We start from the raw sequence: 17,745 nt of genomic DNA on the forward strand, positions 1-17,745 counted from the left end.
AAGGTACCCATTCCAAAATGGCGTACCTTGCATTCCTATTGGATGATTTGATTCTCCAAATTCAAATCAGCCATTAGGATGAGAGCTTCTGAAATCCTATTGGCTGTTTAAATCAGCCAATAGGTTGAGAACTTCTGAAATTCTATTGGCTGTTCAAACAATTTGTTATCATTTGTTTAAAGGGATTTGAAACCCACATTTTTTCTTTCATGATTCAGATTGTGTTTTATATCCCTTTAATAAAGCCAGTACATATTCCTTTATCATATCTTCCACACACACACACACATATATATATATATATATATATATATATATATATATATATATATATATATTCGTATGCAAAAGTTTAGGCACCCTTAACAATTTCCATGATTTTCATTTATAATTAATTGGGTGTTTGGATCAGCAATTTCATTTTGATCTATCAAATAACTGAAGGACACAGTAATATTTCAGTAGTGAAATGAGGTTTATTGGATTAACAGAAAATGTGCAATTCGCATCAAAATGAAATTAGACAGGTGCATAAATTTGGGCACCCCAACAGATATATCACATTAATATTTAGTAGAGCCTCCTTTAGCAGATATAACAGCCTCTAGATGCTTCCTATAGCCTGTAATAAGGATCTGGATTCTAGATGAAAGTATTTTGGACCATTCCTCCTTGCAAAACACCTTCCGTTCAGTTAGGTTTGATGGTTGCCGAGCATGGACAGCCTGCTTCAAATCACCTCACAGATTTTCAATGATATTCAGGTCTAGGGACTGGGATGGCCATTCCAAAACATTGTTCTTGTTCCTCTGCATAAATGCCAGAGTAGATTTTGAGCAGTGTTTTGGGTCGTTGTCTTGTTAAAATATCCAGCCTCGGCGTAACTTCAACTTTGTGACTGATTCCTCAACATTATTCTCAAGTATCTGCTGATATTGAGTGGAATCCATGCGACCCTCAACTTTAACAAGATTCACAGTACAGGCACTAGCCACACAGCACCACAGCATGATGGAAAATTCACCAAATTTTACTGTGGGTAGCAAGTGTTTGCCTTGGAACTCTGTGTTCTTTTGCTGCCATGCATAACGCCCCTTGTTATGACCCAATAACTCAATCTTTGTTTCATCAGTCCACAGCACCTTCTTCCAAAATGAAGCTGGCTTGTCCAAATGTGCGTTTGTGGCGTGTTTGCAGAAAAGGTTCTTCCGCATCACTCTCCCATACAGCTTCTCCTTGTGCAAAGTGCGCTGAATTATTGAACGATGCACAGTGACACCATCTGCAGCAAGATGATGTTGAAGGTCTTTGGAGGTGGTCTGTGGGCTGTTTTTGACCGTTCTCACCATCCTTTGCCTCTCCAATATTTTACTTGGCCTGACACTTCTGGCCTTAACAAGAACTGTGCCTGTACTGGTCTTCCATTTCCTCACTATGTTCCTCACAGTGGACACTGACAGCTTAAATCTCTGTGATAGCTTTTTGTAGCCTTCCCCTAAACCATAATGTTTAACAATCTTTGTTTTCAGGTCATTTGACAGTTGTTTTGAGGCCCCCATGTTGCCACTCTTCAGAGGAGAGTCAAAGAGAACAACAACTTGCAATTGGCCACCTTAAATACCCTTTCTCATGATTGGATGCACCTGTCTATAAAGTTCAAGGCTTAATGGACTCATCAAACCAATTTTGTGTTCCAATTAATCAGTGCTAGGTAGTTACAGGTATTCAAATCAACAAAATTACAACTGTGCCCAAATTTATGCACCTGTCTAATTTCGTTTTGATGCATATTGTACATTTTCTGTTTAACCAATAAACCTAATTTCACCACTGAAATATTACTTTGTCCTTCAGTTATTTGAAAGATCAAAATGAAATTCCTGATCCAAACACCCAATTATTTATAAATGAAAATGAGGGGTGCCTAAACTTTTGCATACGACTGTATATACAGTGCCCTCCACTAATATTGGTACCCTTGGTAAATATGAGCAAAGAAGGCTGTGAAAAATTGTCTTTATTGTTTAACCTTTTGATCTTTTGTTCAAGAAATACACAAAAATACTTTGCTCTCAAACAATTGCAAACACAACACAATTTTGTCCAAAGCATAAATCTTTGTTAAATATATGTGTGGCACAATTATTGACAGTCCTATGAATTCATATGAAAAAAATATATTTGAAGTACATTCCCATTGATATTTTAAATTTTTTAGTATACCTGGGTGTACTGTATATATAGATCGAAAGTTTTAATTCTATTGTCTGATTTGAAGTTTGATTTAAAAATCAGCCAATAGAAATGCAAGGGCACCCCTATATAAGGGGGGGCCTCACATTCAAGCTTCAGTGTGCGGCAGTGATCGCATGAAGATGGATCAGATGGAAGAAAAAGAAGAAACTTCAGATAGAAGATTAGAAGCATCACATGGAAAATAGAAGATAAAAGAAGACTGGCCCAGTGGAGCTCCGCCATGGATGAAGAAAGAAGAGGAGCACCGCCAGAGGCGATCACCTAGGAGCCAGATTCAAGTTTGGTGAGTACCAATTTTGGGGTTTAGCGTTTTTTTTGTATTTTTTTTTTTAAATTTAGCGCACAAAAGAGCTGTAATTACTGATGCCCTTTTCACTTTAGGACAATGCCCTACCAAATACCCTTTTCAGGGCAACTTTTTTAAGGATAGGGTTTTTCTTAGTTTAAGACTTTTTTTTTAGAATAGGTGTTGGAGGGATTAGCTGTTAGGAGAATCTTTGTAATTGGGGTGTGTGGCAGATTAGGGGATTAATAATGTAGGGAGGTAGTTTGCAATGTGGGGGTGTGGCAGGTAGGGGGTTTATAGTGTAGCAGGGTAGTTTGCAATGTAGGAGCGTGTCAGTTAGACGGTTATTAGTTTAGCTGGGTACTTTTCTATATGGGGGTGTGGCAGTTAGGTGGTTAATAGTGTAGTTGGGTACTTTGAGATGTGTGGGGTAATAGTATAGTTTAGTATAGTTTAGTGCAACTTTTTGCTCTGGCTAAACTCCTTACGCCAACTTTCAAGTTGCGTAAAAAGTTTGACTGTAAAATGTGATTGCGTTCGATTGATTGCAACTTGTAATAAGAGGGAACATTGCCCCTCAATTTCACCCATAGAACATATGGGGAGTATAAATTACTGCAAGTCTGCACAAACTAATTAAACACTGCTACTCGTAATCTAACCCTATGTTAGACCAATAAAGAAGATATCCATGCATACTTCAATACACTGCAATTTTGACATCTTGTCTACTGGAATTATATATATATATATATATATATATATATATATATATATACACATACACACACACACACACAGTATATATCATAAGTGGATAGCTAACTTGCAACCTCCTTATCTATAACCTTTTCCCCTTATGGAAATCAACTTTCTCCTGGTGGCATTTAATATACAGTACTGATAAATTGCATCTAGGCAAAGAAATACACCCAGTTAACTTCAACCAGGGAAATATAAAGGATACTTGACCTAGGGGTAAGTGGGAAGATATGTGAAAGCTGAGGTTGTTAACAACTTAATCTTTAGTTTTCTATTGCTGACACACACTTCTGAATTGAAGGTCTGAGATGGTTGTCCATGAAGTCAATCTACTGTCAGATTGAAAAAAAACCCTCTTTTACTGAATATTTGCAAAATATATTTATTAAGTTTGTTTTTATCTATGTACCTTAAATTTATATTGTATGTTTCTTAACTAATGTTGAAATAAAAAAATAATTTATTTACTAAAGAATATCAATATCTTCATTCTGGTTTGTATACATTCAAACAGATATTAATTGCATTATAACAGTTACACTCTAACCTTCAGATTCCAATAGCCAATCAGAGCAAGCATGTCTTATAAATCAATAATATCACATTACATGAAAAAAACGTCATTATGTATTAAAATGCCTTGCATAAATCCTGGTGCTAATTCAATTTGGATCACCAATATCTGACTATGTCATAACACTACTTATATAAATTTATAGGCACTTACAAGCCTGAATTTTGTCTTGTTTACTTCCATACTTCTCAAACCAAAGACATTATAGCTAGATTACAAGTGGAGTGTTTTTTAGTGCTTTTGCTTACACCAATAGAAGTAAAGTTTATGTGCACGTGGGTTAGCACTCATAGTTGAAACTAAAAATGTTTGCACGCAAGCAAAACCCAATGCACATTAACTAAAAGACTAGATATATTGTGACGTGTTAACCTTTTCTCCCCTTAGACTTCAATAGAGCGCATTGTTAAAAAAAAATATATAACAGTTATCGCTTGTAAACTATTAAACTGCAGCGATATACCCGACAGGAGTTATTAATATTTCCCATTCCAATGTTCTTCACATTCATACAAAATATATATTTAATTTTAAATAGATATTATATATATATATATATATATATATATATATTGTCATGAACCAAGCCTCCAGATGAAAAAGAAAAAGAAAAGGTCTGGGAGGCATTCTGCTAAGAAGGGCTGTGTGGGGATTTGAACCTGTGGCTCCTATTTCTGTTTGCTTACATGTTGAGCCACAGCCAGTTCTAGCAATAGCATGGATCTTAAAAGATCTGATAAATAACTATTTGCCTTACTTGTTATTACACCTGTGCAACACACAGGTGTTCTCAATTCTGGAATTAATCAGAACCAACCCTGTGCAAAACCTCCCTATTTAAGGATGGCTTTTAGTCTGCATTTTTGTCTTCACATTGGATCTGTTTTGTCAAGTCAGAACCTGTTTCCTGTACTTCTTTGGAGAAAGATTTCCTTTGCACCTGTTTACAAGGTATTACCAGGAGAAAGCCTTTACCTTTAAACCTGTTACCAATCTTCAAGTTTGTTTCCTGCTTTATGCAAATTCCTGCACTCAGCTATTGCCAGGAGAAAGACTTCACCTTTGCACCTGTTTACAAGGTATTACCAGGAGAAAGCCTTTACCTTTAAACCTGTTACCAATCTACAAGTTTGTTTCCTGCTTTATGCAATTCCTGCACTTGGCCATTGCCAGGAGAAAGACTTTACCTTTAAACCTGCTACCTGTTTACAAGTTGTTTTCTGCCTTGTGCAAATCTTACATTTCAGTTATTACCAGGAGAAAGACTTTCCTTTTTGAATCTGCATCTCTGCTTACTTTGTTTATTTTCACTCCTGCTGTATGTGGTCTTAACATACCTGAGTAGCATATTTAAATATTCTGCAAGTATTTGCTTAAACAAAGTATTTTGTTGTTTAAATAAATTTGTTTTGATTTTCAATCAGTATGGCTTCTACTAATCTTCCTTTAAAGCAACTGTTCCAGACAATGAGGCTCTCACATGATATCCTGAGACAGAACATGACATATATATATATATATATATATATGTATATATATAACTATACCTGTACATTTACATAAAAATCATCAGATATATATAGAACATTGGAATGTAAAGTATTCATAAATTCATAATGCGCTTTGGTTTTCACACTGTAGGTTTAACGTGGTGACGGGTTAGCACACATAAAGAATTAGTTATCTTAAAGTGAAGGTAAAGTAAATAGTACTGTTTCAAAGAAATCAATCTCTCTTTGCAAAATAATAGCACTTTAATTCATCATTATTTATGTACCTCAATCTAACTTTAGATATCTTTGATTCTTATCCTCGATCCGGCTCCCAGTAAATCAACCCGTTATTTCATTTTTTTTTCTAGACAACGATCACGTTGTTTGAATAGCCAACTGATTCACTGGCCGTTAGGCGGCCGTCAATTGACGTCAGCAAGGTTTAGTTATGTATGCGCATGCGTAGCCTTTTTGTAGTTCTTTGAGGCCAAGCGAGCGCTTCCTCGTTTCGCGCATGCGCACAAAGGAAGCGTAGTAGAGACGAGCAACCGAGATTAACGCATGTGCAAAGATCCGTGTCCAAAGAGTATGCGCATGCGCAGTTACCCTATGCTCGATGTGCACGAGCTTACTAGACACGTATAGAGCGGGTGGGACCGCTCTATACGTCACAGTGTCAGAAAACAGGAAATAGAGGATGGGCGGAGATTCGGCAGGTAACGAAATGAAAAATAAAGCTAAAAATATACCAAAATAATTACATTTTTTTGGGGAAAAAACCTAGTGACTGGATTTAACTGAGTATAAGGTACTTAAAAACATATGTTACTTACCAAAACTTTACCTTCACTTTAAGACTCATTATATAAATATTAAATATTGAAAAATAAGAATTATTATAGTTACTGAAAATATACATATATATTCAAATGATTTTAATAATTTTTAACAACACCTATAAATTATTTTCATTATTTATTAATATTTTTCAATATTTTCTATTTAATAAATACATAATGCACCAACACAGGTTGCGTTAGTGCACATGAAGAATTAGTGTACTCCTGTTTGGTTTATGTTTATCCTTTAAGTGAGGTCTTCAGTCACACAAACTCGACGCACGCTAAATATTGTGCCCGCGCTAAAGTTAGCTTGCCACTTGTAATTTAGCCCTTAGCATGGAGATATATTAACTATATATTAAAGGATGGTAAAGTCAAAATGTAACTTTATAAAACAAATAAGTACAAAAATTCACTTAGTGCAAAACAAAAATACAATAAAAAGTGAACAGTTAAAACAAATATAAATATAAGGATATATATCCTCCACAAAATGTTTCCAATTGTGGTTGATTCAGGGGATTTCTTGCCTTAAATAAAAGAAAGAAAGGAATATAGTGAAGTATGTTAGAGCTAGGGTTATATCACACAGTGGTCCCGCCAAGGGGTTACTCACACTTTGCACAGCCACCCAGGCTCTGGTATAGACGCTCGCCCTGTTTTATACTGCCAGGTTAAAACCGGTGCTCCATAACTTGTCCGCCTGCTCTGAGACTGCAACATCAATTCAACTGATCCTATACGATTGCGCTGATTGACACCCCCTGCTAGCGGCCAATTGGCCGCAAATCTGCATGCTCTCGGCATTTATCGATGTGCGGCAGACATGATACGCTACATCGTATCATGTCCGATCGCACTTTCATAAATCGGCCCTCTGAATAATGAAAGTTTAATTTACTGTTCTTATAGGTTCTTTAAATATTTGAATTGTCCAAGTTATTACCCTTCAATTAAACAATCTTTCTTTGCAGTCCACCAAGTAAACCGTCAACCAACAGCAGAAAAAGGTGTGAGCTGAGAGGAATTCATCCAGTTTTATGAATGAGAAGACAAGTACAGTGTGTTATAAATTCATGCTAGAATTTCTAGATTGTATTTTATAAAAAATGTCTCCCACTTGTTGCAGAGCGAACTGAACATATATCAGGTATGTATAATTTTTCTACAGAGCAGACAGCTATGTATAATTTGTTTTTAAAACCTAACTATGACCTAGATTACAAGTTTTGCGGTATGGTGCGGTACAGCTATACCGCTGAAAAATTGTCCATTGCACATGGAATGGCAGGTCTCCCGTATTACAAGTCGTGGCGGTATAGCTATACTAAAAGCGTTTTAGCCTGTAATGCAACTCTGCAAAAAATTACTTGAGTGCGGGATATTCATTGCGCCGTATTACAGGTTGTGCGTTCTGGCTAAAATGCTTGCATTATAGTCTATACCACCACAATCCATTCCGTGATCTGAGACAAGTAGTTATGGTTTTTGTGAAACAAAATTGTTTCACAAAACTCATAACTAAAATGTTACAAAGTACACTAACACCTTTAAACTACCTATTAACCCTTAAACTTGCATCCCCCCACATTGCAAATACTATATTAAATGTATTAACCCCTAATCCGCCGCCCAACCACATAGCCAACACTATATAAAGCTATTAACCCATAAACCGCCCCCCCCCCACATCACTACTACTATAATAAACCTATTAACCCCTAAACCGGCGACCCCCACATCATTAATACTAAACTTAACCTATTAACCCCTAAACCGCCGGGCCCCCACATCGCAAATCACTAAATTAAACTATTAACCCATAAACCTAACACCCCCTAACTTTAAATTACATTTACAATATAACTATCTTAAAATAAATAAAAACTTACCTGTAAAATAAAAAAAAAACTAAGATTAAACTATAAATAAACCTAACATAACTATTTTAATAAAATAAAAAAACTACAAATAAAGAAACCTAAATTACAAGATTAAAATAACCTAACATTACGAAAAAATAAAGAAAATCTAACCGTACCAATAAAACAAACACTAAAATTACGAAAAACAACAAAAAAGCTAAGATTACAAAAAATAATAAACAAATTATCCAAAATAATAAAAATTATACCTAGTAGCCCTATAAAAACAAAAAAGCCCCCCAAAATAAAAACACCCCCAACCTAACAATAAACTACTAATAGCCCTTAAAAGGGCATTTTGTAGTGCATTGCCCTAAGTTAAACAGCTCTTTTAAATTAAAAAATTACAAAGTCCCCCCTAAAAGTAAACCCCCCCACATAACCAATCCCCCAAATAAAAAAAACCTAAGTCTAAAAAAACCTAAGATACCCATTGCCCCTAAAGGGGCATTTGTATGGACATTGCCCTTAAAAGAGCATTCAGATCTTTTACTGCCCATTAAAATAAAAAAGCCCTAATCTAAAAAAAAAAACACCCCAAAAAACCTAACACTAACCCCAGGAAATCTACTCACAGTTCCTGAAGTCCGGACATCCATTTTGATCCAGGCGGCGAGAAGTCTTCATCCAGGGGGCAACATCTTCCTCCATCGCGGGGGCATCTTCTATTTCATCCTGGTGGCTCGGAGGTGTGGCGGAGCGGAGCTGTCCAGGACCGGCGGCGCCATCCAGCGCAGAACTTCCTCTTCATGCGATCGACCGCTGCACACTGAAGCTTGAATGCGAGGTTCCCCTTTTATATTAGGGTACTGTTGCAATCCTATTGGCTGAAAAATTAAAATCAGCCAATATGATGAGAGCTGATTAAATCCTATTGGCTGTTCAAATCAGCTAAAGGGATTTAAGCAGCTCTTATCCTATTGACTGATTTAAATTTTTCAGCCAATAGGAATGCAACAGTATCCCAATTTAAAAGGGATACCTTGTATTCAAGCTTCAGTGTGCGGCGGTCAATTGCATGAAGAAGACGTTCCACGCTGGATGGCGCTGCCGGTACTGGACAGCTCCGCTCTGCGCTGCCACAGTTCTGCGCCACCGGGATGAAGATAGAAGATGCCCCCGCAATGGAGGAAGATGTCGCCGCCAGGATGAAGACTTCTTGACGGCCTGGATCAAGATGGATGTCCGGACTTCAGAAACTGTGAGTAGATTTCCTGGGGTTAGTGTTAGGTTTTTTAAATTTTTTGGGGTGTTTTTTTTTAGATTAGTGGTTGGTTGGGTGGGGGGTAGGGTGACCTCATTTCCATACTGCCATTCAGGGAACCCCCCCCCCCCCAAAAAAAAAAAATATATATATATATGTTGATACCTTTTTTTTGACAATTTTTTTAAAGGAAAAAAAACCCAAAAAAAACGTGGTCACTGCATAGCTCCTATATAGCTACCGGGAGATGCTGACTGGTGGGTACGCGCTGTGCACAGCTTGTCTGTAGCTCTAACATGGGCACTGGGTACAATGCTTGGGTAATACTATGATACATACCTACAAGATATGAAATACATTATAAAGTGGAACCCTTTCAGAGCATAAGACATAAATAGGCAGATAGCTCCATGATACCTCAGTGAACAAGAGCCATAGGAGAACCCAGGGTTTGAAAGAGATTAGTGAATGAGCCGCTCATATGCTCATGCTGTACACACAGATATAGCCTCCTTAACACACACCCCTGCTCGCACACGAGCACCCTCTGCAGGGGGCTAGCGGCAATGCGGCAAGACACAGTCAGGCGGCTGCATTCAAAGAATCCCATTAATGCAGAGCAGATACATTGTAGTGAGCAGGCGGCGGCAGCATGGCTAGTGTGTGTGCGAGGCTGCGCTAAGTGTACCTGGGCTGGGTGTGCTAGAGCAGGAGGACCGGGGGAAGCAGCACAAGGGGATACGGGCATGCAGGTAGCGGATCTTTCTGCTGAGTTACCGGGGTTGTGACAGCACTGGCAGGCGGCTTTCCATTCCGGGACAATGCATAAAGGTGCCCGGGACCTGGGACAGACCTGCAAAATGCGGGACTGTCCCGGGCTATCTGGGACATGTGGTCACCCTAGTGGGGGGGGTGGTTGGTTGGGTGGGGGGTTTACTGTTAGGGGGGATTTTGTATTTTTTTAATGTAAAAGAGCTGTTTAACTTAGGGCAATGCCTTACAAAAGGCCCTTTTAAGGGCTATTGGTAGTTTATTGATGTGTTAGGGGGTGTTTTTATTTTGGGGGGCCTTTTTTTTTTATAGGTCTATTAGATTAGGTGTAATTTTTATTATTTTGGATAATTTCGTTTATTATTGTTTGTAATCTTAGTGTTTTTTTATTTTTTGTAATTTTAGTGGGGGGGGGGGGTTTGGTAATGTTAGATTGTTTTCATTTTTTCGTATTGTTAGGTTTTTTTAAAATTTTGTAATTTTTTTTTCATAGTGTTAGGTTATTTTAATCTTGTATTTTTTTTTTTTTTATTTATAGTTTATTTATTTTATTTAAATAGTTATGTTAGGTTTATTTATAGTTAAATCATAGTTATTTTTATTTTACAAATAAGTTTTTTTTTTAAGATAGTTATATTGTAAATTTAATTTAAAGTTAGCGGGTGTTTAGGGGTTAATAGTTTAATTTAGTGATTTGCGATGTAGGGGTTAATGGGTTTATTATAGGAGTAGTGATGTCCGGAGCAATACGCTCTCCGCATTTAACATTGCACCAGCAGCTCACAAGAGCTGCTGGTGCAACGCTGCCCCCTGCTGACTCGCGGCCGCCCGCAGGGAGGTGTCAATCAACCCGATTGTATTCGATCGGGTTGATTTCCGGCGATGTCTGTCCGCCTGCTCAGAGCAGGCGGACAGGTTATGGAGCAGCGGTCTTTGTGACCGCTGCTTCATAACTGCTGTGTCTGGTGAGTCTGAAGACTTGCCAGAAACACGGGCCGTCAAGCTCCATTCGGAGCTTGATAGATATGCCCCTAGGGGTTTATGTTAGGGTGTGAGATTTATATTAAACTTTCTTTTCCCCATAGGCATCAATGGGGATCGCAGGTATTCATTTTTTTTCACTTTTTCTCAATTGATGTCTATGGGGGAAAGTGTGAACGAGCACGGAAAGTCAGGCCTTGGGTTTTGTGCGGTATGGAACTTATCGCACCATATCGCACAACAAAAGAAGGTTTTCAGTAACTTGTAATGGCAGCGCTATGGAGATTGTGATATCGCTCTTTTATTTTGCGTTATTTAGGCACCCGGTTTAGCACACAACTTGTAATCTTGGTGTATATTAATAAGCCCTGTAGGTTGGAAAGATTCAACACTTTTATGTTGTCTTCAAACAAGAAAGAATAATGTACATGGAACTGGGTGTAATTTGCATTTACTTTACTTTGAGAGTTTAAAGGGACATGAAACCCAAATTTTTTCTTTCATGATTCAGATAGAGAATACAATTTTAAACAACTTTCTAATTTACTTCTATTATCTAATTTGTTTAATTGTCTTGGTATCATTTGTTGAAGGAGCAGCAGTGCACTAATGGTTTCTAACTGAACTTATGGTTGAGCCAATCACAATCGATATATATATGCAGCTACCAATCAACAGCTAGAACCTAGGGTCTCTGCTGCTCCTGAGCTTGACAAGATAAACCTTTCAGCAAAGGATAACAAGAGAAGGGAGCAAATTAAATAATAGAAGTAAATTGGAAAGTTGTTTAAAATTGTATTCATTATCTGAATCATGAAAGAAATGTTTTGGGTTTCATGTCCCTTTAAGGCAATGCAGAGTGCTAACATGCATATTCCTGTAGCCCTTGTAAGATTCTACTTTCCATGGAGTCCTATTTCTTTTGCGATAAGCAGCTTGCAGGGACATCCTGGTCCAATCCATTTTCATTTTAAAGTCAATAAGAACCAGCTTTGTGAAATTGTATGAACGCTTAGCTTGGAATAACTAGAGAGCTTTAAAAAAAATAATAATCAAGGTTCATATCTTAGAAAAAAAAATTTTATATATATTTATGCCACTTTTACTCAGATTGCCATATAGATATAAATATACATACATCAAGTCTGAATACATTTTTATTTACATCAAGTCTAAATAATTTTAAAACCCAGAAAAAGAAAAGCTAAAATGTTAATTATATTAAAATTGTTAGGCTTTGCATCTGTTTTTTTTTTTAAATAACAGAAACATTTTGAAATAAAAACAGATTTGCATAATATTTTAATAATGAAAGTCATAATGGAAACATTAAATGCATAAATAACACAAAACAAACATATTTTGTGCTAATCAGTGAAAGATTTTGTGGTTAACATTGTTGGATGTTGTGTTGTATAAACTTAAATCTTCAAGAAAACATATTGCAATTTTATTTTTATTGTGCAACAGAAAACAACCCTAATTTAAATAATTGTGCAAGCATGAAAAATAATTGTTTGCATTCTTTGCAAACACGTCACTCACACTTCCCATTTAACACAATATTACTTATGCATTTGTGAGTAATGGTAATTTAATCATTTATCCTAGAAGCAGAGCATGATTTACAGGCTATACACATGTCCTGGGAAATCAATGCAGTTTTTCTCACTCTGTCTTTAGTTGAGGTAAACCAAAGTGTTAATTATTTATATATTTATTATTGTATTTATTATCAGTTATTTGTATAGTGCCAACAGATTCCTCGGGGATGTAAACAAATAGGATATGCAAGGTAACATTTATAGGAAACAAGTGGGTAAGCGTTGCACTGTTGTAAATCAGCTCTCATGAAGGTGATCTACAAATAGCTGGGCTCGTAGCTTTACATGCTAAGGGGTTCAAGGGGATAATAAAGGAGGAGAGGAACTGAGGTTTGAAAAAGTTAGCATATATTGTATGAATCCATGAACAATAGAGACTTAAAAGAGCACTTGAAACTTTCAAAACTAGAGGAGAGTCTTGAGGAGTGAGGCAGAAAGTTCTGCAAAATAGAGGCCAGTCTGAAGAAGTCCTGTAGACAGGAATGTGAGGAGGTAACAAGAGAGGAGGAGAAGATGAGCTCAATAGTAGAGCAAAGAGGGAGAGTATCTGGAGATAATGGGGTATAATTATTAATGTGCGAGTGGACATGATACGATGTAGCGTATCAGGTCCGCCGCACATCAATAAATGCATTTATCATTGTTCCAGCAGTTCTTGTGAACTGCTGGTGCAATGCCACCCCCTGCAGATTTGTGGCCAATCAGCCACTAGCAGGGGGTGTCAATCAACCCAATTGTATTTGATCGGGTTGATTTCTGTCAGCGGCCTCAGAACAGGCGGACAAGCTATGGAGCAGCGGTCTTTAGACCGATGCTTCATAACTTCTGTTTCCGGCAAGCCTGAAGGCGCAAAGGTCTGAGATATGGGTGGGCAGTACCATAGAGGGCCTTGAATGTCAGAATTTTGTCTTCAATTCTGTAGGCTATAAGAAGCCAGAGAAGGGATTGGCAGATAGGTGCAGCAGAAGAAGAGCGACGTGTAAGGAAGATGAGCCAGGCAAAGGCATTCATTATGTATTGTAAAGGAGATAGTTGGCAACTAGGGAGACCAGAGAGGATCAAATTGCAATAGTCAAGGCGGGATGGGATGAGAGAGTGGATTAAGATCTTAGATGTGTCTTGTGTAAGGAAGTGTCAAATTTTGGAGATGTTTTAAAGTGGAAATGGCTGGATTGGATGTGAGAGAGGGAAAGAGTTTTAGTGAAAAGTGTAACTGCTTTATAACTATCACTAAGTATGTAGAACTAAAATTTTCATGGATAATCTAATTTTTTAAAAAGAAGATATTGACCAAATTGTTAAACAAGGTAGCACAAATAATGTTCCATTAAGACTCATATATAAAGGAAAAGAGGGCGGAAACAATTACATACACACATTTCAAAGTTAGCATTTTTTTTTAGATAGCATAAGGAGGTGGGCAACCATTGTATTACATATAGGGAGAGACAATTTGTGGAGTGAGATCATAGACAAATACTACATTACGACTGCACACAGTCACATAGCATAAAAGCAGCTTGGGGTGGCATCCACTCCCTGGGGCAAGTTCTCAAAACTCTACAGCTTGGAGTGAAATCATTTTGCTGACCTCACTGGATTCTCTAAAAAAAGGGTGTAACCTGTGAATTGCTTCCCATATAAACGCTTTGGAATGTGGAATATCATAGGGGACAATGAGGTTAACAAGGGAGAATCATACATTAATGTACATTCTCAGTTTAAAGTAAATACAAATTAAATTGAGATGTTCTCACTAAAGTTTATTTTTGTCAATCTTGGTATAAAAAAATTCTGTTAATTAAAAGAGTGTGTTGAGAATTTTGTAAAACGTAATCTACTTACAGCAGGAGAGGATAAATCAGTAGAAACTGTGAGGGCTACAAGTGAACTTCAGATATACCATGGGAACGCTGTCCAGCCCACTCTCTGAAGCTGTGAGATTTATTTCATATTGAAAAAAATACAAAGTGCCATGCAATTTGTAAAAATAACAAATAGAAGCATACAGTTCCTGATCATAATTTGCTAAAGATACCTTGAAACATGTGTAAAGATTGTATATTCTCACAGGAATAGGACCCTTAATTCCACCTGTATTTGAAATTTTTTGTCTGTCTCTTGTACCTGTGGACAGTGCTACAGAATTTGTTGGCACTTTATAAATAAAATATTACAAAAAATAATAATTAAGTGCATTCAGAATGTGTACAAATTACAATCCTAAATAAACTGCTGTATAGAAAGTATAAATGCATTAAAATACAAAATAGAAATTGCAAAGCTTAAAGGGACAGTTTACTCAAAAATTTTCTCCCCTTTAATTTGTTCCCAATAATTCACTTTACCTGCTGGAGTGTATTAAATTGTTTACAAGTATTTCCATTAACCTTATATTGGCATTTTAATTAGTTTATTTAGCCTGTGGTATTCCCACCTATTCTAAAAGTTTTTGGTCTCGAGGCCAAGCTGTGTTAACACAGCCAGTAGAAAAAATTACACTCCCAGTGGGTTATAGAAGAGATAAGGTAATACAATGTTAATGTTCCGTTGTTCTCTCCAAGTATGTGTGATTGGTTTATGGATAGATATTAGATAAAGAAGCAGGTATATGTACACAATGTGATAAGGTAATGAGATATGATTATGCCTACAAGCTCAACCCATTTTATTAGTTTGTGGCTTCAAAACACAAAATCAGCTAATTCATATACACAAATAAGCCTTAAAAAGGCAAATCTCATACATTTTATACTCTGCAGCTGGTAAAAAAAAGTAGTTGGAAACACATTAAGGGAAAAACTATTTTATAGTATACTGTCCCTTTAAATAAAACAAAACTTAAAGTACAAAATCTGAAGTCTAAATTAAATTTAAATACAAAGCATAAATGCAACAAAAGTCTCATTTTATGAGTACAATATTGTACTGTGAGTGTCTTACATCCATACATGCTGGGAATATCCATTAGAAACATATAGCAAAATTGCCTTTCTTGAATCCTGAGGGACCTCATAATTTTGACAGATATTAGTTAAATTATCCCACCTGAGCGGGGAGCTTTATTGAATCAGAAGCTTTGAATTCAACATTCTAAAGAATAAATCCATGGTTCATACACAAACATAAAAACTCCAGTTCAGCATTGTGGACCCTGAGCCTTAGGTTGGAAATTTATGGTCTATCTCTAAACTTCTGCCAATTTAATTTTTTTGCCTGGTATATCCTATGCGATTTGTCAGTCATTTCATTCATTTACTGTTAGTAGTTCATTTTAAAATGTAATTTTGAGCCACTTTAGAAAACAATAAAGGAAATGTGTTGGGCAATATATATATTAAAGAAAGATTTAAAAGGATATTAAACACCTCTCACTTTTGTACAAAATTGTGCTTATCCCACACTCCCTAAAAAGGCCATAAAGCAAATTATGCAACCTGGAAATTCTGAAAATCAAATACTGTAGATGATTTAGGCAATCTGCTGCATTTTGAAAACCTAGGTTACAGTTTTTGTTTTTTGGCCTATCTAGGAAGTGTGTGACAAGCATCATTTTCTATAAAAGCAAGAAGAGTTCATTTAAATAAGATAAATTATAAAGGTAAATGAAAAGATTGTTACTGTCTCTGATGTCATAATTCTCTTAAAGGGACATAACCCCCACATTTGTTTTTTTCATGATTCAGAAAGAGCATACACTTTCCAATTTACTTCTATTTTCTAATTTGCTTAGATTTCTTGGTATCCGTTGTTGAAAAAGATTTGTAGCTGGGAACTGGATACTGATTGGTGGCTGCACATATATTCCTCTTTCAGGGACGTGCAGTGAGGTCATTGGCTTTGGAAGCACTGGCTTGTATCAGAGCCAGAGTGCTGAGATATTACTATAAAATGACACACCGAGAGGGGGACACACAAACAGAGGGAACAGTATTGAGCAGACACACAGGCAGGTGCCATATTAACATATATGCAGTCAGCCAGAGCATTAATTACGGACCACGCAATCTCAGTGCTGCAGTCCACCCCATGTACATTCAAATACAAGATTTAGCTTTTTAAAATATATACACACACAGAGCAAGCACTATCATTCTGTGACTGTAGTAATCACTATATTTATACAATACAGGCTTGAGTGAATCAGCTTCATCTGCATCATCATACACAGCCATCGGCTTAAAAAGAAAGGAACATGCTCCTTACGGTTTGTTCTGAATGCATTGAGGTCTCTTGTTGTGTTAAAGCCATTATTTTTTCTATGTGTTGTAAAATTTGCAATCATACCAGTACTCATGTGTTAACCTCTTTAAAGTTGCCAAGATAATATTTACAACCTATGGCACCTAGGTACCTTCTTTTTTTTTTTTTAATGATCCAAACAAGCACTGTGTAAAATGCAGCAAATGAAGACAATTTGTATGTTTTAGATATTAAATAAATTAATTAACCCCTTAAGGACCAGGCATTTCTGACTAAAACTTCCCTAAAAGACAAGAGCATTTTTAGCATTTTTACCATCACTACATTTAAACAGAAATAGAGCCTTGTTTTTTTATTTACCTATCATAACTATATATATATATGACTGTATTTCTATTCCAATGCTGACATTTAATATCATATCTATTTCATAGTACACAAATAATAGTTTTTGGTCAAGAGACCCTAATAAATAAATTCAGTCATTTCAATAATAAAAGTTCAAACAATAATGTTTAATCACTTTGAGCATTATTAGTATATTGTCATTAATATGTTTGAAAATAATTAAATAATAATTGAGCTGCAACACGTTCCATTGTTGATGTTTTATTTTGAGAAGCCATATAAATTACATGATGTTCTAATAATACTCAGCATTAGTAATATATATATATATATATATATATATATATATATATATATATATATATATAGATAGATAGATAGATAGATAGATAGATAGATAGATAGATATCTCCATCATTACCCCTACCCCGCATGCCCAATGCCTTAGGGTCACACTTGACTCAGATCTTTCTTTCACTCCTCACATTCAGTCTTT

This window comes from Bombina bombina, chromosome 5 (assembly GCF_027579735.1).
Source record: "Bombina bombina isolate aBomBom1 chromosome 5, aBomBom1.pri, whole genome shotgun sequence".
Classification (NCBI taxonomy): Eukaryota; Metazoa; Chordata; class Amphibia; order Anura; family Bombinatoridae; genus Bombina; species Bombina bombina.